The sequence below is a fragment of the Dermacentor albipictus genome, chromosome 8, assembly GCF_038994185.2.
Source record: "Dermacentor albipictus isolate Rhodes 1998 colony chromosome 8, USDA_Dalb.pri_finalv2, whole genome shotgun sequence".
Lineage (NCBI taxonomy): Eukaryota > Metazoa > Arthropoda > Arachnida > Ixodida > Ixodidae > Dermacentor > Dermacentor albipictus.
In genome coordinates, this window is record NC_091828.1 from 80768441 (window position 1) to 80794369 (window position 25929).

General features: G+C 47.9%; 1 protein-coding gene and 1 non-coding gene across 2 annotated transcripts in view; one reads left to right on the forward strand and one right to left on the reverse strand.

Annotated features, from left to right (window-relative positions):
* Window positions 1-25929, forward strand: part of Cht7 (chitinase 7) — a 208989-nt gene that overhangs the window by 30664 nt on the left and 152396 nt on the right. The window lies entirely within an intron of this gene.
* TRNAW-CCA (transfer RNA tryptophan (anticodon CCA)) lies at window positions 12653-12724 on the reverse strand. Its single transcript has one exon. It is a non-coding gene; the product is annotated as a tRNA-Trp (tRNA).

Genomic DNA, 25929 nt, shown 5'->3' on the forward strand with positions numbered 1-25929 from the left:
TTTACGATGTAGATGGAATAGATCTTACGTGTGTGGGGGTGTGTGTGTTTGTGTGCGTGCGTGGTATGCACATACGCATACTGGTAGGAAGTACAGAAAACCATCTTGAAGGAGTGCCTGGATGATTGCAATCGTACGGTAACGTAACGGGGGGAGGGTTCGTTTTAGTCCCGAGCCATATAAGGTTCTCGAAGTGGTCTTCAAACAAATGTCAGGCACGGGAGAATACGCCTTCCACATTCACTTCTTTAAAGAGCTGGCTAGTAGAGAGACAGAACAAAGGAAACATCAGTCGTCTTCCACAACAGTGAAATTAATGCGAATATCTAGCGGTGACTCGGAACAACAACGCATACTACGAGGCACGAGATACAGACGCGCTATAAACTCGCTCAGCTTGCTTAACTCAGTTCAACTCGATCAGGTGACAAGCAGCCCGAGTGTCCTATCGTCAATTCGTTGCGGTGATCTGCGCCATTCTCCACGTTGCGGGTAAACGAACTTATCCAGCTTCGCATGCAGCGTTGCGCACTGAATGACTACCATCTCTGGATCTATGGTACACGCTGGAGATCATTAATGCAAGTCTAGCCCACGTCATAGATCGCTTTGGGGTTTCAAAGCACAAAGCAAAATTTACTTGTACCTATGACACGCTTCACAAGTTTTATGCTGCTTCGCAAGCTTCCCAATAAGAGAAGAGCTCACCCTACTTATTCATACTCTACGCTCGATGGCGAGTCATCACAAGGACTGACTGTTGTGTTAGTTTACCTTAGGTGTTATGCGGAGTAAGTTGGCGGAAAGATATCGCACCAGATGCGGATCCGAAACGCTCCTCTTTGTCTGTTTTGTGTTCGTGTCCGACGCCGAATCTCGCGCTAACGTGTCGTAATTAGGTGTTGAAGAAAGACGGAGGTTAACTGGAAGATGAATGCTTGAAGTGATGAACAGTGACCGAACTATAATGGGGCCACCACAACAGGAGTTGTCAGGGCAGCAACGTCAGGGCAACAACAGTTGCTGCTGTGGCGAAGGCATGTCTCCTTGTCGAACCATTGGTTTCATGCTTTCCTTGTTTGTTATTAGCTTTACCGAGGCAGAAAGACAACGGACAGAAGCGAAGGGGACACACAGAAGGGTTGTTTACGCATGCGTATATCACAGACTTATCTTTAAAAAAAAGAAAAAAAAGACGTCCTCAGGCTAAGGCTTTACGCATGCGTAGACTTGCGTATTTCAACATTAAATCAAACCTGCGCATCTGTAAACGGCGCTCTGTATGGACACTTCATTACTGCCCATTGTCCTTCTGTCGCACTGCAGTTGACGACTCTACAGCCAACTAGCCACTCTTTCAGTTTCTTTTTATGCGAAGCATACTAGCCGCACAACCAGGCTCTTCCTTGCTGCGCCGCGCGCGGCCGCGTAGCTACCATATGACGTCATAACAGCTGCAAAAGCGGAGGCTCAACTCGTGCGCTCGCTTGCGGCCGCGTAGCTACATAGCCGGGTCTCAGCTCGTGCGCTCGCCTGCATGAGTTGTTTCTTCGTCTAGCCGAATCGAATATAGCCAAGCAACAGCAGTTCACCAGGCTAAACAGTGGTTCAACAACTAAAATAAAGGCTAGTATGCTTCGCATCCTGGGCTTAACCTTAGCTAAGCCACAGCCATTTTTTTTATTAGCACACTGTTGATGTTCCAGTCAGAGCCATAGCACTATAGCAATCCAGAACCTAATCGAGAATGCCAGATAATGAACAAATCACGTAGCCCCGTCGGCGTTCAAGGAATCCACCTAGGTAACACCTCGATTTCGGGGGCTTCCAAAACAAGAAAAAAAAGCTACCAATAAAGGAACACTCAGGATCCGACTGAACCCGGATCACGAAGTGGCCCCACGCGTCGTGTCCGACCTCAGCGGGCAATAAACAGCGCCGGGTGCTGTGCAAGGCGCCATACCAACGTGATTCCTCGCGCGAAAGCGGCGGTTGGCGAATCTCGCATCGGTGCGAGTGTGTGTGTGTGCGTACGAAACCGCAAGCAGCAGCTTCATCCGCGCATCGCCAACTGTCCCAGATAAACTGAATGCCTAAGCACTCCCTGCCGTTGCAGCAGTGGTCGCTCGTGCCTGTGTAAGGTCGCCGCGGCTAAAGAGCTGCGCCACCGAGCAGATAAAAATGCACGCCTCCGTAGACGTACGGCGAGAGAGACAATCGCGGCCGAGGCACTATACCGAAAAAGAAGAAAGAAAAAATGCCTAACCGACTCTAACCACGCTCAATTTGAGGCTGCGCGTCTGTGTCTCTCATTTATGCGCATGCTCCGATTTTGAAATCGCACGCGCCGTTGCGCTATTGTGTGTATGCGATATCTCTTTCGCGTCCTTGGACGGTCGGTGCGGTGGCGCTGCGATCGCCTGCGACCTGACTACCAAGCAGTCTCGACTACCAAGCAGTCTCGATTCCTCCCCAGTACAATAGATATCCGATAGGCAAATTGCGGCTAAGAGGCGCGTAAGCGCACGTCCTTATCCTACCTTGCCGCCTTGGAATATAATACCGATGGCTGATAGATGGCGCTCTTGGAGAACAGCGCCTGGCGACCGGAATTCGAGTCACTGAAGCAGCAGAAGTGGCGGTTCGTGTGGATCTTGACGGTAGGACGAACCCAATCTTGAGGGTTTTGCGGCGTCTGCGGCCTTCCGGGGATGCATGAGCACACGATGTGAATCGATGCATTCGTGTTGAGGCTGCCCAGCAGCACGGAACGAGCCCTAGCGTTTTTCGCAGGGTCACGAGAGAGATAGAAAGTGAGGCTTTTGTTCAGCGAGTTCTGCAGGTGTTTGCCCGACCATACGCCGGCTATAGAGCCTACATTGGTGATGCGCGAAATGACCCGATCATCGCAGCGCACAGACATCCATGCACGCACGAGTAACAAGAACAAGCGTATGCGTCCACAAGAAACAAGGGCCACGTGTCAAGGCGATTAGATTACGGTAGCACCGCATGTCTTGCGTATTTCGTGCCAGCTCGTCGCTTGATTCGCGCTGCCATTACTTTGTTTTAGCACTAGCTGCTATAGCATGACATCATAATCATCATCATCATCATCATCATCATCATCATCAGCCTGGTTAGCCCACCGCAGGGCCAAAGGCCTCTCCCATATTTCTCCAACAAGCCTGACAGTTAACCTTCAAATGGTCTTGTTGGGACGGGGCTAAATGCCGCAGGAAATTGTTCCGGGAGGGCTACCAAAGTTCCTATCTCATTATGACATGGGAACTGATGATTTCACTGTTACAACGGTGCTTTAGAATTTTTCGACTGTTGCGGCGCGTTGTGTTGTTGTATGCTGCGTGTTGCTGTATTTTATTTTTTTTGACAGCACAAATCGACAACATAAAACTATAGCAATATACGTCCTCTTGACGCATTTTTTATGTTTCTTGACCCCAAACGGAAAAAAAATTTATTTTTAGAGAAAAATCGCCAAGAGGCGAGAATGACGCTTTTCTCAAGATTTCGTCTTTCTAAAGCTTTAATTATTCCAAGACGTCCACCGTATATCCCACCCCTTCTCTTGAGGAAAAAAAGAAGTGGGGTGAGGGACTGCCAAAGTCTTTCCTAGGAATCTAAGAAGGGCAATTTATTGGCTCTTTTTTTTTTATTGAGATGAAATTTTAGGAGAGGTTGGCGCCTTTATGGTGGCACCGGCTACTCCTTGTCACTTGGCAAAGGAAAACAAGTTTGCGTAAAAAGGGAGAATAGCGACACGAAAGATGGCACTCAGTAGAACACTCAGTAGAACACTGGATGAATTAAAAATATATAGTCCAACAGTATATGAGTCGCAAAGTTCTGTGCATAAGTCCAGTCCACGTACGCATATATAACGTCAGATATTTAGAACAGTCAGAACACTCAACACATGTAATGCACTGCAAGTACAGAACAGAATTATACATATTGCATAAAAGTTGCGATCGCCTCATGAACCAATTATGAATCACGAACAACGTTTATGTTACTCATTTAGCGCATTCGGATCATCTGATGCCTAATATTTTCCCAAAATGTTGGTCTCCTCTAAAACCTTTTTAAGAGCAAGAAGCGCTCTTTTTTGAAGGCCCGCAGTTGGCCATGGGCCAAGTATTTTTTTTAGAGTGAAAGGTCTTCTGTCTAATATCAACAAATTTGCTTGCAGTACCCTTCTTTGTGGATTGTATTTAGAGCACTCGAGGAGAAGATGATGCACATCTTCGTCTGTATGGCCACAAGAACACTGTGGACTAGAGACACGTTTTATCCTGTACAGGAAGTGTTTAGTGAATGCAGTACCAAGACGCAGGCGGTGTACCAATGTTTCAAATTTTCTGTTGTCTCTTAGATTTCCCGGCATTGTTAAGTTTATACATGGGTCTATGAAGTATAACTCAGAGTTTTTAGTTTGCTGATCAAACCAGGTAGTTTTGCTGAGGCGACAAGAAATCTGTCTCAGGAGCAGACGGACTTCACTACGCAATAGAGGAAGATTGGTTGTCTCCACGTTATTGTGCGCCCGATTCGCAGCTGCGTCCGCTGCAGTATTTCCAGGAATATTGCAGTGCCCAGGTATCCACTGGAATGCAATTACGTGGTTCATTGCGCTTGCTTTTGTAAGTTCTTTGAGTGTCTCATACAATAGCAAAGTGTTCAAAGAATTTTTCTTATTGCTCTGTAGTAAAGTGAGAGCGGCTTGCGAATCGCTGAAGATAACCCATTTTTGCGAATGTTCTTTTAATGCTATGAACCGCAAAGCACACAGGATTGCAAACAGTTCTGCCACGGTGGAAGATGTCTCTCGGGATAATTTAAATGTTTGTTCTAGCGCTAAATGTGGAATGACGAATGCTGAAGTGGAGGAATTTTTATGACACGAACCATCTGTATAAACGTGTATGTAATGGGGATATAAGGAGTAAATTTGGAAGAGTGCCAGTTGTTGGGCGGCTACTATGAACATGTCTCTCTTAGATATAATCCCGTCAACCGATAATTCTATTTTAGGACATGTTAACATCCAGGGAGGGTAACAAACATCCACTTTGCATATTTCAAACCTTGGTAATAATGCTTTATGGTCTCGAATAACATCGTGAATTTTGCTTTTGTTTCTTTCGGTAAGCGCGAGGTTTAATGGATGATTCTCGTGTTGGGTTAAGATGCGATAAATATGTCGGCATGTTTCAACCGTTCGTATGACTGGAAATGGTGGGTGACGAGCTTCAGCAATTACTAAAGAACTCGAGGTAGCCTGCGGAACCCCAAGACACACTCGCAGCCCTCTTGCCAGTAAACGTTGAAGGCATTCCTCAGAAGATTGCGATAAACCATGGAGAATAGGAGCCGAGTAAGCAATTTTTTGTTTTATGAGTGCGTTATGAACTTGTAGTAGCGAAGAGACTGATCGCCCCCACGTTGTACCTGCGAGTCGCCGAAGTACGTTTATTACTGCATTGGTCTGCTTTTCAATTGCGCGGATGTGTGAAGCCCATGTTAGCTGGCGGTCAAGAATAATTCCAAGAAATTTATGCTCTTTCACGCACATCAAAGTTTGTCCATTAAGCGTAAGTTGGAAATTATTCAGCTGTCGTCTAGTAAAAGGAAGTACGGCTGTCTTTGCGTATGAAAGACTCATGCCTCTTTCTTTTAAAAAGGTGTCGATAATGTCAAGTCCCTCTTGCAGCGTTGTTTGAATGTCTTGTATATGAGATCCAGAGGCCCATATGCAGATGTCATCTGCGTACAGCGAATACTGGAGACCAGACGGGAGCTTTAGTGGCAAGGCTGCCATGACGCAGTTGAATAAAAACGGACTGAGAACACTGCCCTGCGGAACGCCCTGTGTGATGCTGTGATAATTACTCGCGCCTTCGATTGCTTCCATAAATATTTTTCTGTCTTTCAAGAAATTTGATACCCATCGTAGTGCTCGACCGTGTAGGCCAAGCTCTAACATACCAGCAAGGATGTGTATGTGACTTACAGTGTCGAATGCTCTTTGAATGTCTAAAAATACTGCTACTGTCACATTTCCGCAACTTCGTTCATGTTCGACGCATGTGGCAATGTCTAATACTGAATCCATTGTACACCGATTTTGTCGAAAACCTGTCATGTAATTGGAAAACATATTTGTGTGTTCACACCACCACTGCAGTCGACAGTCTATCATCTTCTCCATTAGTTTGGAAAAACAGCTTGTGAGGCTGACGGGTCGGTAGGAGTCAAGACTAAGGGGAGTCTTTCCTGGTTTTAGTACTGGAGTTACCCGGGCTAATTTCCATGAATCTGGCAGAGTCTCTCTTACCCAGATGTCATTAAATATCTCCAAAAGAGCCATTCTTCCTACAGGACCTAGGTTCTTTAACATCGTATACGTGACACCATCTGGGCCTGCGGTTGTCTTTGTACGGCATGACGTAAGAGCACATGTCAATTCATTTAGACTAAACTCAGTCAAGTTGAGGATGTTGTGACATAAAGCACGCATGAACTTTCTGTTCTGCTAGTGTTATCGAACTTGTAAATTGTAGGCAAGTGAACGGAATTCCTGGTCTCGATATAAGTTGGCAGAATTCGTCAGCAACAGATGTTTCCGGAGTGCTTCGAGCTACGGCAAGGGCTCGGAAGGGATGGCTCTGGGTAACCGGAGCAGTAAAAGATCGGACAACTGACCATATTCTGGGAACTGGAGTAAAGGGAGACAACGACGCGCAGTATTCTCGCCACCTTCTCGTACCTAATTTTTGTAAGCGTCTGCGTGAAGTTGACCGAACTTTCTGTGTCATCTTGTAGTCATCCAGCTTTCCACTGTGGCGGTAAGCCCGTTCTGCTCGTCTTCTAATTGCTCTTAGATATTCATATTCCTCGTCGACTGCAGCGTATTCATTTGGAACAGTGACTTGCTTTGTGCAGATCTCGTAAGACTCACACAAGATATTTGCAAAACTTTGAAAGCTTGGATTTTCGCCCAATGAGTTACTCAAGTGGTGATGAAAACTTTGCCAATTAGTATATTTTGAGTAGCGCCGGGTCCCCTCCATCCGTATGAGGCGATGTTTTACCAGGATCGGAAAATGATCACTACCGTGCGTTTCTATGTCCGTTGACCATTCAACGCCATCAAGAAGGTCTTGTGAGCAGAGCGTGACGTCTATACAGCTTGAGTAACGAAACCCCCGCAAGAACGTTGGAGAGTTGTCATTTAACACGATAAGATTACTTTTTTCTGCGGCAGACTCTATTATGCTTCCACGGGAATCGCTATATTCACTGCCCCAGATGATGTTATGTGCGTTGAAGTCCCCACAAACCAGCACATGCGAGTTTGCGATACCAAACACATTCACCAAGCTGTCTACTGATATTTTGCTAGCACATTGTAGATAAAGACTGATCACTGTGACACTTGTATTTCTGAAAGATATCTTGCACATTGCTAGCACATTGTAGATAAAGACTGATCACTGTGACACTTGTATTTCTGAAAGATATCTTGCATGCTACGAACTCCGGTATGTTTAAATCGCTCGACTGTATTAAATAGGACGGCAGGTCCTTTCTCACACATAACATCGCTCTGCTATTTCCAGCGATGCGCGATGATTTATATATAACATAGTTTGAAAGACGAAAGTCATCTCTTACGCCTGCCTCCTGTATACATAAAACAGGAAAGTTATGTTGAGCTAGTAGTTTGCGAAAATCAGCTGACTTGTTTCGAAGGCTATTAGCATTCCACTGATATACGAAAACATTGTTGTAATGATTATTCATCGTCAGCCTGCCGTGGGGCTGTTGGTGGTTGTGGAAGCACCAACGATTCCATAGAAAGCAGTGCTTTTACCTCTGGTAGGTTGTTTGCTTGTGGAATGGCACTTAGAATTGCACGCAGAGCTGTGAATAGCATGGGCAGGATAATCTGGGCTACGGGTAAAGACGCGTAATCACCAAACGACGCTGAAGCTCCATGCGCGCTCGAAGCAGGTCGCTGAAGAATTGACTGAGATGGTCGCTGGGATGACTGTTGTGGTTGAGGCGAATGCTGAGGTAGTCGCTCAGATGTTAACTGAGGTTGCTGTGTCGATGGCTGAGGGCGTTGCTGAGAAGGTCGGCGAATTTCACGCGAAGCCTGGGCAAGGTGAGTAGCATTCTCTGAAGGTGGATCATGCCGCTCGCTGTCAGAACGTTGTCGACCTGAGTGCTTTAGGGCTGCAGAATAGCTCATATGGACCCCTTGCTCTTTTTCTTTGTTAGGAGTTGGAGGCGCACATCTTACAGCATCAAGGTTGGGTGGGGGCGCATTACGAGGAGGCAGCCTTCCATATTTTAACTCATGTCTGCGTAACCTTGAGGCAGCTCTGCTCTGAGGGCACCCGGAGTAGGAAGCTGTATGGTTTCCGCCACAGTTGGCACACTTTGGCTGACACACAGACTTGCACTCTGAATGGTTGTGGTCTTCTGAGCATATCTTGCAGCGACGCTGACTGCGGCAGTTCTTCGATAGATGTCCAAATCTCTGGCAGTTGTAGCATCTTAGAGCAGGGCCATGATATTCTTCTACGGGGTGGCTCGTGAAACCTAAATGCACTCGTTGCGGCATTGGTTTGTCTTCTCTGAAATGGAGGATGACGGTTCTCAGAGGGCGTGCTTCTACCGCTCCGTCTTCTTGGCGATTGTAGCGCGCCTGACGACGGGCAGATGTCACTCCAAAATCCTTCAGGAAGTCAACCAGTTGTTCTTCCGTATACTCATGTGGCACATGGCGTATCTTGCCAAAATTCTTGGTATAAGACGCCGGAATGAATGGCTTGACTTCCAAACCAGCAACTTCGCTCATCGACAGCAGATGTCTTGCAGATGAGACTGAAGCGACGTTGACAGAGAAACTTCCATCTCTATTCACGCGGAAAGACTGCACTTTTTCTTTTGCCACAGAAACAATTTCCGACGCAGCGCGGTTTGGATTCACTTGCCAGAAGTTGCGTCCTTCCTGTGATGGTCGAAAAACAACTGGAATTCCCTCAGGCCGCTTCTTTTTATAGGTTACCAAGGAGAACGGCGTTTCATCGCAGTCAATATCTTCATCGTCACTTAGATCATAGGTAGATGTTCTGTCGTCGTCAACCCGTGGTTTCTTCGCTTCACTTTCGCTGGTCTCAGCCATATTCACTGAAGGTGCGCTGGTAGGTAGGGTGGCGTTGAAAACTAGCGTCGCCGGCTTGATGACATTGGGCGCTTGTTGTGGCACTTCCGAATGCGGCGTCGATTCTGCGGCACTCATGCGCCTAGGAACGCGCTGTCGGACATATGGCTCGTGCCGGTGTTCTTTGCTGCCTACCGCCGTGGTAGGCGTAGATGCGCTGCGGAGCGCAGCCAAACCACGCGATATTGTGCGTGATCTGTAGCACACAGGAATCCCACGGGATGTCTGCTCTCCCTGGACAACAGTGAAGTCTCAACACAGCACTGATTCTTCGAAGAAAACAGAAAATAATATCTCACCGAAGAAGCAGCGGCCACTCGGAGGGACTTCTTCTTCTTCTTGGCTCTTTACCTGTTCCAAAGGTCGCCAAGAATAAAAAGAAAAAGTTGTCGTTAAGATGACCGTAAACCTGCTACATATTTAACGACTTTCTCGCTAGGTTGCCGACACTGCTTGAAGCTCTTATAAAATTTCCTCAACGAATGTGCTAACAACTTTACGACCTATATACGACGGACGGTTCCCATTTTTCAGGGAATGTGGATTTTCGAACGCTTGCTATAGCGCAAAACAAAGAAGCTTTTAGCCAGCGTTATAATGCTCGATTCGCGCCGTTTCTTGCTTTTCCCACGTGCCACCCGCTGAGCAGCGATTTACGGGTCTCGGGAAAGCGCGGTTTCGTCGAGGCCCAGCACATGGCGCGACTCCCAATTTTAGCGATTTTCCTTTCGGGCTCACAGCTTCGGCGTCACTGTGCGAAGTCATTAACAAACTCGCCGAAAGTGCGATGTCGCAAAGTTTCACCCGGGCCGGGTGAAATTAATGTTGCGAGGCAGTGGTGACGCCAAGTCGCTCCTGGGAAATTCTGAGAGCGCTCGCAGTTCGCCGCCGCGCTGACCGAGCGCTGGCGTTCTGCTTCGGATCTCAAGGTCGCGGGTACGATTGCCAGCCCCGACGGCCGCGTTCCTGTGGAGCGGAACGCGAAGGCTCCCGCGTACTAATACTTAGGTGCGCGTTGGAACACAGAACACCGTGCAGACGATCGAAATTCTCCGGGAGCCACTTAGAACGGCGCCCGTCGTAATCGTTGTGGCTGTCGGAGCATTTCAGTCGTACCAGTTGCGCAACTCATGTGCCATATTCGGATGGTTGTTTCAGAGCGTTCTAGCAGTGCCACGAACGCGGTGAAGAATAGCTTTCAAACTGTATTACGAGATAATGACCAGGCACTGAAGCGATGATCCTGCTCCAGTATCGTAATTGGAGCACGCTTATGCTAGCAGTAACGCTTATGCGATCTTTCGTAGCAAACTGGACGCTCGTCTGGTTAACCTCCCTGCCTTTCCTCTCTCTCTTCTCCTTGCTTTCTCTCTCTCATACACATAAACGTCGTAGCGTAACCATGGCAAAAGATGCGAATAGGACAACAATACGGCGTACGTTACGTCAGGTGGCAACCCTGTGTCTCGAAAGAGGCAACAAATTGGTTGTCTGGGTGATTATTCGTCTTGGAAAAGTAGCGCTATACTAGGGAAGCACAGGAACGCAAGGTAGAAGACAAACAGGAGTGCTGACCCGCAATTAATATTGAAGAACCACGCATACACAATAACCCATGGGTGCTACGTGACATGCGTGAAGCAAAATCAAACCACAATGAAAAACTGGCTGTGGCTTAGCTAAGATTAATTCCAGGATGCGAAGCATACTAGCCTTTATTTTAACGCGACAGCGTTAAGGAGCTCGTGTCGCAGAAAAGCCGGTGTCGTCGGCGTCGGCTCAGGCGTGCGGCGCTTGCTCAGGTGCACATTTCGCGGTCGTGCCGAACGCTGCGTTGCTCGACGCTCACCGCGTCCAATGCGGGGCGCGTAGTCGCTGCGCCGTAGCAAAGCCACCTAGAAACAGTCTCTGTAGCACGCCGCAACCTTCGCTTCTCATTCCAACGAGAAGCTCTGTCTCCAGGAGGCATCTCACCTCGTGAGTGTCTAGCAGAGGCAAGCGCAGCTGCTTATATACCGCCGCGACGCCGCGAGCGACGGCGCGAGTTGGAGCCCCGTTTCTCCTCTGTCGTGACGTCACGGTGTCACGTGGTATTGAAGGCGACACCGCCATGCCTGAAGAGCTGGGTTGAGCTCTAGTAATATGCTTCGCATAAAAAAATCACCCGTTTACACGCGCCTGCGCTTCAAAACGCCGACACAGTTACTGGCGATGTCCTGGTACAAAGTTTATGCGTTCATGTGATCAAGCGTTCCTTTTCTACCAAAGAACGTTATTGCACTGGCCTACTCCCAAGATATGGCACTTTTCCTGCATTAACACGCGCCAGTGAATCTTGGCATACCTGAAGTGACAAAACATCGCATATTAAAGTAATTAATTTCTTAAGCTATGACGCGGCTTTTATGACAGACCCTTTCGCAATTACCGCTGCAGTATCTCACTCGAGCAGACGTGTAACGCGTGCGACCGCTAATTGCCTGTAAATTATGTTCCCTTGCATAACGCATACGGGAAAACAACGTCTGCAGGAAAGCGGGCCGTCCTGCCTTGGCGGTTTGTGACCTTTCTGCAGGCTCTGCAGCGGAGAAGTAGCCGTGGTCTGTTGCAGAAGTGGACGGGTAATCGTCTGCTGCAGCAAAAGAGAAGAGGTCAGCGTCATGGTGGAGCAGACGTATTTTCTTGATTATCGCAGACGACTTCCGCTTGCAGAAGAGCGTCGCCTGCCGTATCATGAAGCAAACGACATTGTCTCGGACTTCCGGTCAGCAGCCCGTCGCTCGTAATTGATAGCCGCAGGCTTAATAGTTGGAAGCATTCTTTTATCGCTTGTTGCAATAAAGAAATATAATAGAAATAGAGGGCGCAACAAATGAAAGAAGCAGGAAAAACGCGGTCGCATGAAGCGGTACTGCACAGCGACTTTATAAACGTGGGAAGGAGCTGAGTGGCTGCATATACCTTGTATCAGAGGTTTCGTAAGCACATATTACGAATGTCGTGCTTCGAATTAGGAATCGGTCGATCAGGCTAGGCAACGGGTCGAAAGCGTTCCATTTTGCAGAATTATTTATGACTTATGATAGTGCCTTCGGGGCAGGACTATATCGGTTCAAGTACCCATCATCGAATTCAGCTTTTAAGCGCAATTTTTCCACGTAGTGTTCAAGCCGGGAGGTCTTGCGCATGTGCAGCACGTGTACGAGGTGGACTATAACTGCTTATTGATCGAGTTTTTCATGCGGATGACTTAGGGTCGAGGTTCGTTCCGCTAAAGCGGCCCATGGAACGCGGTACGCATGTAATGTAAGGCTGTACGTTAGACAAAAAGTAAATAATGAATGGCAGAAAAAGCCCAATATAAAAAAGAAAAGCTAACAGGAGAGAAAAAAAACATGACCCGGACGTGATTCGAACACGCAACCTTCTGATCTGGAGTCAGACGCGCTACCGTTGCGCCACCGAGTCGAACTGGCAGCAGCGCTCAAATGACAGCTCCTGAACCGAATCCATAATGGCTCGATTATCGCCTTCAGTTTTTTTCCTCAGTGTCCGCATGTGATCGTCACTATACATTGGCTCTAAGTTTCTAAACGTAACATGAATAATTTCTTTTTCGGTGGTAATGCTTCCCCGTAACATACCTAACTTTTACGTCATCCTGTTACGCGTCATCGTCAGTGTTGCACTAGCTAATGGAGGTTTGAAAGCATTACCATGTAACAAGGGCACTACAATAAAAAAGGCGTTGTTCACTCCATCATCTCGTTTTCTTTAGCAGGCTTCAGAGAAAAAAAATGCACCATCAACGCAAAATATATAAAATGCGTTTGGAGGTACACGAACCTCGACGAACGCGTGTTGTATTACCACGTGATTACTATACTTAGCACGGAGCCCCAACTTTCACAATATCTCAAGAAGTTGGAACTGCCTATAGCTCCGACTTTCATAAGGCGGGGATGAGGGGTGATGCTGAGATTGTCGCCACGCGAGCAGTAGGCGCCATTGAGCCCCAGCTTTCATACATCTCAAGAAGTTGGAACTGCCTATAGCTCCGACTTTCATAAGGAGAGGATGAGGGGTGATGTTGAGATTGTCACCACGTGAGCAGTACGCCCCATTGAGCCCCAGCTTTCACACATCCCAAGAAGTTGGGACTGCCTATAGCTCCGACCTTCATAAGGAGAGGATGAGGGGTGATGTTGAGATTGTCACCACGTGAGCAGTACGCCCCATTGAGCCCCAGCTTTCACACATCCCAAGAAGTTGGAACTGCCTATAGCTCCGACTTTCATAAGGAGGGGATGAGGGTGATGTTGAGATTGTCGCCACACGAGCAGTAGGCCTCATTGAGCCGCAGCTTTCACACACTTCAAGAAGTTGGGACTGCCTATAGCTCCGACCTTCATAAGGAGAGGATGAGGGGTGATGATGAGATTATCGCCACGCGAGCAGTAGGCCTCATTGAGCCCCAGCTTTCACACACTTCAAGAAATTGGGACTGCCTATAGCTGCGACCTTCATAAGGAGAGGATGAGGGGTGATGTTGAGATTATCGCCACGCGAGCAGTAGGCCTCATTGAGCCGTAGCTTTCACACACTTCAAGAAGTTGGGACTGTCTATAGCTCCGACCTTCATAAGGAGAGGATGAGGGGTGATGTTGAGCTTATCGCCTCGCGAGCAGTAGGCCTCATTGAGCCCCAGCTTTCACACACTTCAAGAAGTTGGGACTGCCTATAGCTCCGACCTTCATAAGGAGAGGATGAGGGGTGATGTTGAGATTATCGCCACGTGAGCAGTAGGCCTCATTGAGCCCCAGCTTTCACACACTTCAAGAAGTTGGGACTGCCTATAGCTCCGACCTTCATAAGGAGAGGATGAGGGGTGATGTTGAGATTATCGCCACGTGAGCAGTAGGCCTCATTGAGCCCCAGCTTTCACACACTTCAAGAAGTTGGGACTGCCTATAGCTCCGACCTTCATAAGGAGAGGATGAAGGGTGATGGTGAGATTATCGCCACGCGAGCAGTAGGCCTCATTGAGCCCCAGCTTTGACATACTTCAAGAAGTTGGGACAGCCTATAGCTCCGACCTTCATAAGGAGAGGATGAGGGGTGATGTTGAGATTATCGCCACGTGAGCAGTAGGCCTCATTGAGCCCCAGCTTTCACACACTTCAAGAAGTTGGGACTGCCTATAGCTCCGACCTTCATAAGGAGAGGATGAGGGGTGATGTTGAGATTATCGCCACGCGAGCAGTAGGCCTCATTGAGCTCCAGCTTTCACACACTTCAAGAAGTTGGGACTGCCTATAGCTCCGACCTTCATAAGGAGAGGATGAGGGGTGATGTTGAGATTATCGCCTCGCGAGCAGTAGGCCTCATTGAGCCCCAGCTTTCACACACTTCAAGAAGTTGGGGCTGCCTATAGCTCCGACCTTCATAAGGAGAGGATGAGGGGTGATGTTGAGATTATCGCCACGTGAGCAGTAGGCCTCATTGAGCCCCAGCTTTCACACACTTCAAGAAGTTGGGACTGCCTATAGCTCCGACCTTCATAAGGAGAGGATGAGGGGTGATGTTGAGATTATCGCCACGTGAGCAGTAGGCCTCATTGAGCCCCAGCTTTCACACACTTCAAGAAGTTGGGACTGCCTATAGCTCCGACCTTCATAAGGAGAGGATGAAGGGTGATGGTGAGATTATCGCCACGCGAGCAGTAGGCCTCATTGAGCCCCAGCTTTGACATACTTCAAGAAGTTGGGACAGCCTATAGCTCCGACCTTCATAAGGAGAGGATGAGGGGTGATGTTGAGATTATCGCCACGCGAGCAGTAGGCCTCATTGAGCCCCAGCCTTCATACACTTCAAGAAGTTGGGACTGCCTATAGCTCCGACCTTCATAAGGAGAGGATGAGGGGTGATGTTGAGATTATCGCCTCGCGAGCAGTAGGCCTCATTGAGCCCCAGCTTTCACACACTTCAAGAAGTTGGGACTGCCTATAGCTCCGACCTTCATAAGGAGAGGATGAGGGGTGATGTTGAGATTATCGCCACGTGAGCAGTAGGCCTCATTGAGCCCCAGCTTTCACACACTTCAAGAAGTTGGGACTGCCTATAGCTCCGACCTTCATAAGGAGAGGATGAAGGGTGATGGTGAGATTATCGCCACGCGAGCAGTAGGCCTCATTGAGCCCCAGCTTTGACATACTTCAAGAAGTTGGGACTGCCTATAGCTCCGACCTTCATAAGGAGAGGATGAGGGGTGATGTTGAGATTATCGCCACGCGAGCAGTAGGCCTCATTGAGCCCCAGCCTTCATACACTTCAAGAAGTTGGGACTGTCTATAGCTCCGACCTTCATAAGGAGAGGATGAGGGGTGATGTTGAGATTATCGCCTCGCGAGTAGTAGGCCCCACTGCGTGCACGTTGCGCGTGCTGAACGCGGATGCTGTTGCTCCTGCTGATGAGGATGACAGAAGCGAGTCCAGTTTTGCTATAACGGCGGAACGCAGAAAACGCAAGCGGGAGCCTGACCGGATTCAAGGCTTGCGGAGGCGGTTCTGATATTTGTCCAACATGAAGAAAAAGTAAACCTTGGGCACGTGCAAGCGACAGCGAAGTTGCGGAGGCAAATAGTGAATGCGATCGGGGATTACACGAACTCTTGCCATACAAGTCACAATATACGGAGACGCGCGTTTCTCCCTGCGCATCATGCAGAAGGAAAAACAATTATTTAGCGCTTACCGCTGCTTCGTTTTTCCTCAAGTTTCGCGAAAGTCTTATGTTATGGCTTATAGGACGTTGAGTATAAAACGGGGCACTCTGACCTGGCTGGTTTTCAAGAAAACAAAGTGCCAAGTTCCCTTCGTCTAGACCTCTCGAGGCGAGTGACTTTCAAAACATGCCGGCCTCGACGTCACGTGATCGCTTTCGTTGTTTTCTGTACGGCAAGTCATGGTTTGCCATAGGTTAGATTCCACTGCTCGTTAGAGGTGATGTGGTTTGGACGTTAGAAGAGCGCAAATTAAGGTAAATTTGCATTTTTTTTCATAGAAACTTGGCAAATGAGAGTACGAAATGTTATATTGAACGATTGAGACAAGGAAATGCGATATTTCTGCTAAACTTCAACAAGCACAGAGCAACAGTAAGCACGAAATCGTTCTTCTTTATAGCGTACAGAAAAAAAAAGAAACACTGGTCTCTGTACTTTAGTTGAAGGCATTCTGAAGAAGCTGATATCTTTTTATCCGGCAATTCAGTTGAAAAGCTGGGAACGATGAGCTTCTAGCCTCTCTACCGGGTTGGCCAGTTCAACATTAGGCCTTGTTAAACAAGACCTTTCACGACAGCGGGTTTTCTCTCTAACGCTTCCTTCAATTTTCTAGCAGCGATTCTTCCCAACGAAAATTGACGCGGGGTAAATGACGAAAGCTCACTCAATATGTCGAGCAAGCCTACAGTGCGCAACGTCAATTAATTTCGAAAGCCCACGTCTCCATAAGCAGCGGGCGAGCCCGCTAGGTGTTTCGCTGACAAACCGACCTCCTCTCTCATCAACAAGCCGCCAAACAAAGGACCGTCGCCCACCCCCTCCCCCAAACTCCCTCCTGTTTTCGAAGCGACGGTGCCTAGAGCACGAGGCCCGTCCGTGGAAGCACGGCTCATAGGCGACGCCCCGAAACTGGGTCACCCGCCGCCGTCCCCGGCCGACGAAAAGCGCTCGCCCGCACCGGCTTGGCTTGGCTACCGCTCGTGTTGTCTGTACGGTGGCCGCCTGCCGAGTAGATTGGGCACATTATCCGGCGGCCGGAGCGCGCGAGGCGACAAGCAATTTTGCGTCGTGCACGGTCCTCACGCTCTGTGAGGCACGACTTATGTGTGTAGTCGGCCGACGGGCGTTGTTGGGCTGCAAGGAGAATTTGTACTGTAGGCACGCCGGGAGCATTGCTGCTCCAGTAATTGCGTGCAGTGTTGCGTTTACTGCGCCCCACGATTGTTTCGTATCCGTTGGCGAGAACCCTCGCTGTTACGTCGCTCCGCCGACGTTGTAGTATTTCCACGGGGTTTCGTACTAAAGTTACAGGAGGGAAGTTTGGCTCTGCGATATCGTCCGTGGAACAGAGAATGGTGGTTGTCAGTGCATGGACTCGCTGATTCCTTGCGCTTGTGACGTTGTTTGTTAGGCGTTTGCTTGCGGAATTTCGAAACAGTCGTAGCTTTTCAATTACAGCGAGGTAATCAGTCTGCGCACACGTGCGTAATCATTGCTAATTGTTGCACTTGTCACTCGATATGTTGTTGAAAACGATCAACATATACAGTGACGAAGCCGTTTGAGCATACAGAAGGACAAAGTTCAGGTAAATCCATGTATGCCCACATTTTTCAATGCTGGATGAACCGCCGTACTTGTACTTCCTGTAGACAATAGCGCCAGATTTCTCTCTGGTATTTTTTATAAGAAAATATATAGACTAGTTTAGCTATACATATGCCGTAGTTTCGCAAAACAAAAAGTGTTCACACGACTTTTCTGAACGGGAAAACTTGAGGATCTGGGGACCTTATATCGAACGAAATTATAATCATCATCATCCCATTTACGACGACCGGATGCGGAATTCTATGTTTTACATTATTCCTCGAATGCAAAATTGTTGCTTGAATGGTCTCACGGTTATCTACCTTGCACATCACGGGACCTCTATCTCGACTTCGGTGTCGCTACTCTAGAGATCTAGTATCACTGGTTAGATTGCAGTTTAATAGCGATTATCTGATAGGCAGAAGTCGCTATTTCATAAACAGAGGGCCGTGAAACACGCCGTTTAGTTGCGAGCATTCTTGTGATGTAATTGCTCGGGCAGATTGCAGGCGTCAAATTTCGTAACACTAAAACGCTTACGAAGACGAGTACCAGTACCCATCGCAAAGTCATTTTTCACAAGAGTGGTTGAAACGACGGCCGCGAATCGCATTGTGCGCCTGACTAGAGGCGAGGCAGTTCAGTCCGGAAACGCTACCACACCTATAGAAACCGGAAATAATTTGTATGCTTCCGGTGGCCTCTCCGCGTTCCTAATTTGCACACGAACAATGAACTTCTCCGAACAATTGGACAAAGTAGCAGTTCCTTCCGCTTGCCGTAATAAGATAGACGAGCTTCGATGCGCCATTTAACTGGTTCCCAAAAGGCACCTTCCACACACGCAGGCGTAAGTCACGACCGCGAGGGTCTCAGCGAAGCGCAAGCGACGCCGTTCTGCGTGGAATCGCAATGACCCCGCGTCTTTGTCACCTGTTTTTGATCGTCTGCGGCCTCAGGGTTCCCCAGGTCGCAGACGAAAACGATTAACGTCGTCTGCTCCGTCATGTCAGTACGCCCTCGCGTACGGGCCCACCCTGCCGGGGTCACAACGGGTTGGAGTAACGGCTCGAATTACGTCCTCCACGTTTTACCCGGTGATGTACACAAATGTGCGTTCACCTGCCCCCTGAGATCTCGCGTGTGTGCTAACCCTGACAGGCATACGTACAGCTGGGGCCTCCTTGAGGTCACTGCTTGGGTTAGGCCTAAGACGTGGCAGGGCGAACGCCACGGCGAGCAAAGAAACGCAGAGAAAACAGCTACGCGGAAATGAAAATAAAAAAGAAGGGTGTTGTTCTTTCCTGCCGGTGGGGACGATTCGCGGCGCTGAATAGCTTCCTGCGTCGTGTGCCAACGCCGCGGACAAAGACGGATAAATGTTCTTTGCGAACGTATAAGTCGCCGGGTGTGAGGAACCCTCTATTGACGGTAGAGAGTGCGGTGTATACACATACGGACAACGAGCAAGGGACTCACGAGGCTCGGGATACTTTGCTCCCGCTCCGAGCAGAATGGAAGCCCGCCGCGGCCAGCTCTTGTAAAACAGGCGGTCGTGTTTTCTCGTGCGTCATTGCGTCTGTCGTTTGTTGCTGGTGCGAGAAACGGCGGACGACGTTGGGGTGTTTCTTCGTGACTGAACCCTTCACTCGGAGACGCACAATGCGGTGCTCCCAGTCTACTTTCAAGTTTTGGTTTTTACGGTTTGTTTCCGCCTGCGTGCAAGCGGGCAGACAACGCGCATTATTTTCCTGTGTATGAGTTCCCGCGTATGACCTGTTGCTTACATGTGACTGCCGCAGGCTTTCCTCTACAAAGGAGCCGTATATAGTAAAGTGCGGTGTAGACAACGCGTACACGGTAGCAGACAACTTCTGTATAGTTGGGCGAGGATGTTCTCAGAAGGATGTAGGATGCTCGCCAGACGATTTGGAGTATAGAGCTGACGACGAAAATGTGTCCCTAACTGTAGTAGACGACTCCTGGGTACCGGAACGGGCTAGCAAAAGTATGACGCTCACCAGACGACGTTCTCGTTTTGCCTCGAGTTAGGAAGCTTCTTTTGAAGACCCGAATACCTCGTGATGTATTCCAAACTAAGTTTCGAGGACTATAGAGGGTGTTTCTGTGGGTTACAAGCGCAATATATATCGACATTGTTAACTTACGTATCGCAGTTTTTTTAGGAATGTGGCAGGCGCGTTGTGAGGTGTAGCATTGGAATTATATGAATTACCACATGTAATTCTGGCACAATTACGTGAAAACACTTAGAGCGAGCAAGCAAAAGAAACACTGGTTGGGCTGGTAGTAATGGCAGTGCGCGCAATTCTAGTCATATGTTGTTCTTTTTTAAAAATTAATGTTCTTATGTGGCCGGTGTCACATTTTCACTTGACCGTGCTGGGATCATCCTCAAACCGACCGGAACGAGCTTTTTCTCAGTCCTGTATTTAAAGATTCGTTTCTAATTTCAACATTATTTTCTCGTATAAGTACTTCAACTAAAGGGCATGGGAGATTCGTCTATATTAATAATCTTGTCTCGATGCAAATTAGGGCCCCGAACCGGTCGGTCCCGGGAAAGATGCGCTATCCGGTAGATGTCAACGCCTTACAGTACACTAATACGTGGAATTGCACTTATCGAACTTTCTGCATGTTGGGCCTGACTCTTGTTTTTGCAAGTACGTTAACGGGAAAGCATCGAGTCGTTGGTTATTCATAATGAGGCGGTAACAGCGAAAAGGACAAAACGGGACCATAGAGAAACGACACGATCCACTGTGTCGTTTCCTTATTTTACCTGCCTTTGTTCTTGTTCTTAGCGTTGCTACGGCGTCAGTTGTGTATCGAAATTTCACCACCCTATGGAGAACTCTCTTTGTGAACGAAACCACCACGTGCGGCACGCTCTTCTGCGAAGCTCTTATGGCCCGTGGCCTCCGCGTGACAGTGCATTCACCGAAAGCGTTGTCTATGGCCTATAAGCCACCGACATCGCTTCCAAGACGTATGATGCCTCGACGTTCCTGACAGCGTTCGCTTGTGTAGTCTCTCTCGCGAATCACGGAGGAAAGGCGCGTGTACGCTTATGGCGGTCACCGTCCTACAGGTCGCTGAGCCTTGTTCTTGTCGTCGTCGTCGTCGTTTCGACTCGCATCTCTCGCGGGTGGGTCGTAACTCAAGGAGACCAGAAAATGCCGATGGTCCTGTCGGTCCTTGTAGACACGATGGAAGCGTAGGGGCCGCCAGAGGCGTCCACGGCATGCAGTGCGGAAGCTGGACGAGCTTTGTTCTACGTGACACCGTTTCCCGTAGCTGGCCGAATATGCCGGTGCTTTGTTTCCTCTTGCTTTTTTTCTGTTTCCTTGTTTTTGTTTACGTGCAAGAAACATCGGCGATTGTGCCAGATAACGATTGTTAGGTGGAGTAGAGATGAGCAGGAGTTCCCGATGCAACCCCACCCCCCCTTTCTACCTTCAATTTTGTTCAACTGATCGACATCTCTTGAAGTTTAAACTCGCATTTGACGAAATAGAATGCGGACATCGCAACCGGTATGGGTTCACGGGAGAAGCTGCTGCCGGCGAAGTTGAACAGTTCAAACTGCCTTTCGGTGGAATGCTTTAAATATGTGACGGCGAAAATAAATACTACGAAGAATGAAAGTGCGTTGGTACCGTTCAACTAGTAGCGTTCACTTAAAACTTTTACGAACCAAATTTATGGCACGCAGCGGAAGCGTGGCAGTATTGAGTGCGACAACTACGTGCCGCAGACGACACCAGCTTAGTGCAAGTCGCGTGAATCTAGTCAACCCTGGAATGTCCGAAATACTCGTATTGTACGAGTTCCTATTATTCCTTGGCTGAAGTGCGACGACATAGGATTTAAACGCAGATGAGAACTAAAGTTGTGCGTCGGTACTTTCCAACCGTATCGTTTCTGTTGCCTGTCTAGCCAAATGGATTCCATAATAATGCCTTACGGGTAACTTTTTAAAAAGGAAGATGGCCTTTTGCGCAGGATACGATGCCAGTTACTACGACAGAAATCTCAGACGATGGTACTTCCCTTAAATGAAATATGGCGGTCGTTGGCGGTATCGTCATCATCATCATCATCATGGCTACGCCCACTGCAGGGCGAAGGCCTCTGCCATACTTCTCAAATTACCCCGGTCATGTGGTAATTGTGGTCATGTCGTCCCTGCAAACTTCTTAATCTCATACTTAGCTTTCTGCCGCCGCCTGCTGCACTTCATTTCCCTTGGAATCCAGTCCGTAACCCTTAATGACCATTGCTTTTCTTCCCTCCTCATTACATACCCTGCCCATGCCCATTTCCTTTTCTTGATTTCAACTCAAATGTCATCAACTCACGTTTGTTACCTCACCCAATCTGCTATCTTCTTATCCCTTAACGTTACACCCATCATTCTTCTTTCCATAGCTCGTTCCGTCGTCCTCAATTTAAGTAGAACCCTTTTCGTAAGCCTCCAAGTTTCTGCCCCGTAAGTGAGTACAGGTAAGACACAGCTGTTATAAACTTTTCTCTTGAGGGATAATGGTAACCTGCTGTTCATGATATGAGAATGCCCGCCAAACGCACCTCAGCCCATTCTTATTCTTCTGATTATTTCAGTCTCATGATCCGGATCCGCATTCACTACCTGCCCTAAGTAGATGCATTCCCTTACCACTTCCAGTGCCTCGCTACATATCGTAAACTGCTGTACTCTTCCGAGGCTATTAAACATTACTTTAGTTTTCTGAAGATTAATTTTTAGACCCAACCTTCTACTTTGCCTGTCCAGGTCAGTGAGCATGCATTGCAATTGGTCCCTGAGTTACTAAGCAAGGCAATATCATCTGCGCATCGCAAGTTTCTAAGGTATTCTCCATTAACTCTTACCCCCAATTCTTTCCAATCCAGGTCTCTGAATACCTCCTGTAAACACGCTTTGAGTAACATTGGAGAGATCGTATCTCCCTGGCTGACGCCCTTCTTTACTGGGATTTTCTTGTAGCAAACTAGACTCTTGACTGTTTTAACATCCCTGCCTTCCTATATTCCTTGCCTTCTCTCTCTCTCTTTGTTGCTTACTTTATGGAGGACGACGGTGGCTGAAAGATATCTATATATCTGAAAGACATCTACAGCGGCTCCAGAGCCACTGTTGGTGGTATAGGCGCGCCCAAAAACGATTGTTCGGCGCCTGGTTTGAATATCATCCTGATGAGCAGTTTAAGTCTACTGCAGAATGATGGTATCCATGAGCGATAGCAAGGCCCCAGTGCCCTACATCAGCCTAGCTTTTCCTTGACTTGAAATCTTCGAATCTCATCATTGTTGTTAGTCAGTCCTCCGCCACACTGGACTTACCTTGACGCCCCATCTGTTGCTTGCTAAAATAGGTGACCGCTTATCTTCTATGTGAATTACATGACGTGTCATATTGTGCGCTGGCTTCCTAATCTTGATCGGTTATTTGCTGCTGTCATTTTATTTCGAATCCATACCCTGCTGTCTCGCTATCTCTTAAACCTACTTTAATCATTTTCCGTTCCGTAGCTCACTGAGAATTACCTTGCTTTATTTCAAATTTAACTGTAATCGTCCGTCTTTCTGCTTCACAGTCTAGCACTGCTCAAATGAACCGATTAACGTAATATATAGCTTTTTTTCTTCTGAAGAGTGATGCTAAGCCGCTGTTTCGGCTGCATGACAGAAAATTCTCACGGTATCTTGAGCGGAAAGAGCGTCTTCTGTCCCCTTGCTTTGTGTATCGTGTTCAGTGCTGTTTGCTCCTAAGGTATGTGTGCCCTTGATCAAAATTTAGGACCGGGAGGGATCTGGTGGTGAAAAAAAAACAATTTTTGGGGGGGAACTGACACTGAGAAGCTGGAAGCAAGGAATTCACTGCAGTGTAGAGTGGAATCGAACAGCACGAAAGACAGTGCAGATGGCAATGTAGCCCACCGACACAGCACCGACTAGTAACCAGGATTTGTTGCATATAAACTGAAATATACCGGAGCGAGAATTAGCGCAGGACACAACAATGCTAAATATATAGCAGTTGGTAGATAACAAAATGCTCTTTGTGAGTCATCGTTGGGGTCGGTCGTCTACACTACTTGCTCTTTTTCGAGGTGTTCTTTTCCTTTCAAGACGCACTAACCATCCGATTTCATCAAACTTTTGCAGTGTTTTCAATGCCAAAGGTGAGCTGAACTCTTCAGCATCAGTTTACAACCTAAAGCATCGTGGAAGAAAAGAAAAATTCTCAGTATAGCCCAGGCCTTCGTGTTTTTGATCACGGTTGTAATAGCTAGATCACCTATTCACGTTATTGTTGATTACATAGCCATACGACTCATCGTAGCAGGGGGAGACGGGCTATAGAAAACACTTATACAGTCGTGTCTTGAAGGCAGGAACGTAGGCATGCCTTTCCGAGGTGCGTTCTATATTGAGGTTTGCAGAAACAATGCCTTTCGTTGTTCACCGTGCTCTTTTTGAGCTTGCCTGAAGGGTTTCGCCAAGTCACGGCCTCGGGTAACCGAAAACAAAACGGCGTCATGCATAAATTAAAGAGGTTGCCTGACCCGAATAGTCACTTCCGCATGTTGCAGAAAAAAAAACAGCACGAAAGAAAACAGAAAGCGATGAAGAAAGCTCTCTGTCCAGGAACGCCATGCAGAAAGTCTTGAAGATAAATGAGCGTTAGTTCGCGATTTCTTTGAGAGCAATGAAAGCCTGCTCTACCGCGATCTCATATGTTTTCCACATCTTGGTTGTGAGTTGGCTTCTGTTTGCTGTGCACTGTTCGGCTAGACGAAAAAGAAAGGTCACCGGTATTGTTCGCCTGAAGTACACACGTAACGTTACACTGAACATTTACATTAAATCAAGTAAACTGCTAAAGCGACCTTTTAACTTGAAGCCTTATTTTCGCTCATTTTCGGGCAGTAGTTGGTTATAATAACCGAAAACAAAATGGAGATTATCATTTGTTCAAGATCTTCTGTGACGAAACAAGTGCCAATACCACAGCTTGCGTCAGGCATTTCGAAGTGCCTCCTGATATTTGGTTGCTCGGGCACACGAGTTCTCGATACTTGCTGATTGATCCTTTTGGTCCCCGAGATTGTGCTGTAGCTGTTTTTTATTTCGCTGATGTGCGATATGCTAGAACCAAGTACAAGTTGCCTCAATAGACCGATTTCACCGAAATTCAGACCGCATGCCCAGAAGTAGCCCTGCCGATCGGTGCCACCATGACATGACAGTATGGTCCTAGCCGTTTTACGACAGTACACTCTTAGGCACAGTTACACCCTTTGGCTTGCCCCTTCTGCCACACAACAATAATCGTTATCTGCCTTGATGCGTTTCCTTTCTTTAACGCTGCGATCCCGGTACTTTCCAGTAACGAACGGCACGCGCGTTATCAGCATAGAACAGTTTACACCCTTTGGAGTGCCTCTTCTGATAACGCGCGTGCCGTTCGTTACTGGAAAGTGCTGGGCTCGCAGCGTTAAAGAAAGGAAACGCATCAATGCAGATAACGATTATTGTTGTGTGGCAGAAGGGGCAAGCCAAAGGGTGTAACTGTGCCTAAGAGTGTACTTGGGTTTGAGGCATCAATGTGAGTAATACCGAAGACAGTGCATTTTATTTCAGATTATTTTGGGGAACTGGACAGACGCTTCTACCCAAACTCACGCTCAATGTAGAATATTTTAATTCTCGGCTCACTGCCTTTTGACCTGGAAGGGTAAGTGGGTTTGTATTGACACAAAGACGAAGGATTGTTACCATAGTTGCTCTTCAGCCCGCTAAAGACTCCACTAGCGCCGGCATGCTATGCTGAAGCAGTTGAAGCAGCGAAACTCGTCGTGAAAGCGGTCTATTCTGTTGCACCGGCTCGGCGTAGCTGAACGGAAAGCTGGTGCAAGTAAAGCTTGGTTAACTCACTGGGCTTAAAGTTCCGAAGCAAGGCGCCGGCTGCGAAGGACGTAGTAATAGGGGACTACGGATTAAGTTTGTCCACTTGGGGATCATTAACGCGAAACTGTGTACGCCAACGTTTTTCCATTTCGCCTCCTTTAGTAGGCGACACCTGCAACAAGAAATTGATCGCACAACCTCGTCATCCATAGCAGAGTCACATAGCCACTTGGTTACCGCAACGTTTATTTACTTATTCATTTACTTATTTATTTAGATACAGACGGACAGACAGACAGACAGACGGATAGACGGATACACACACACACAAACACG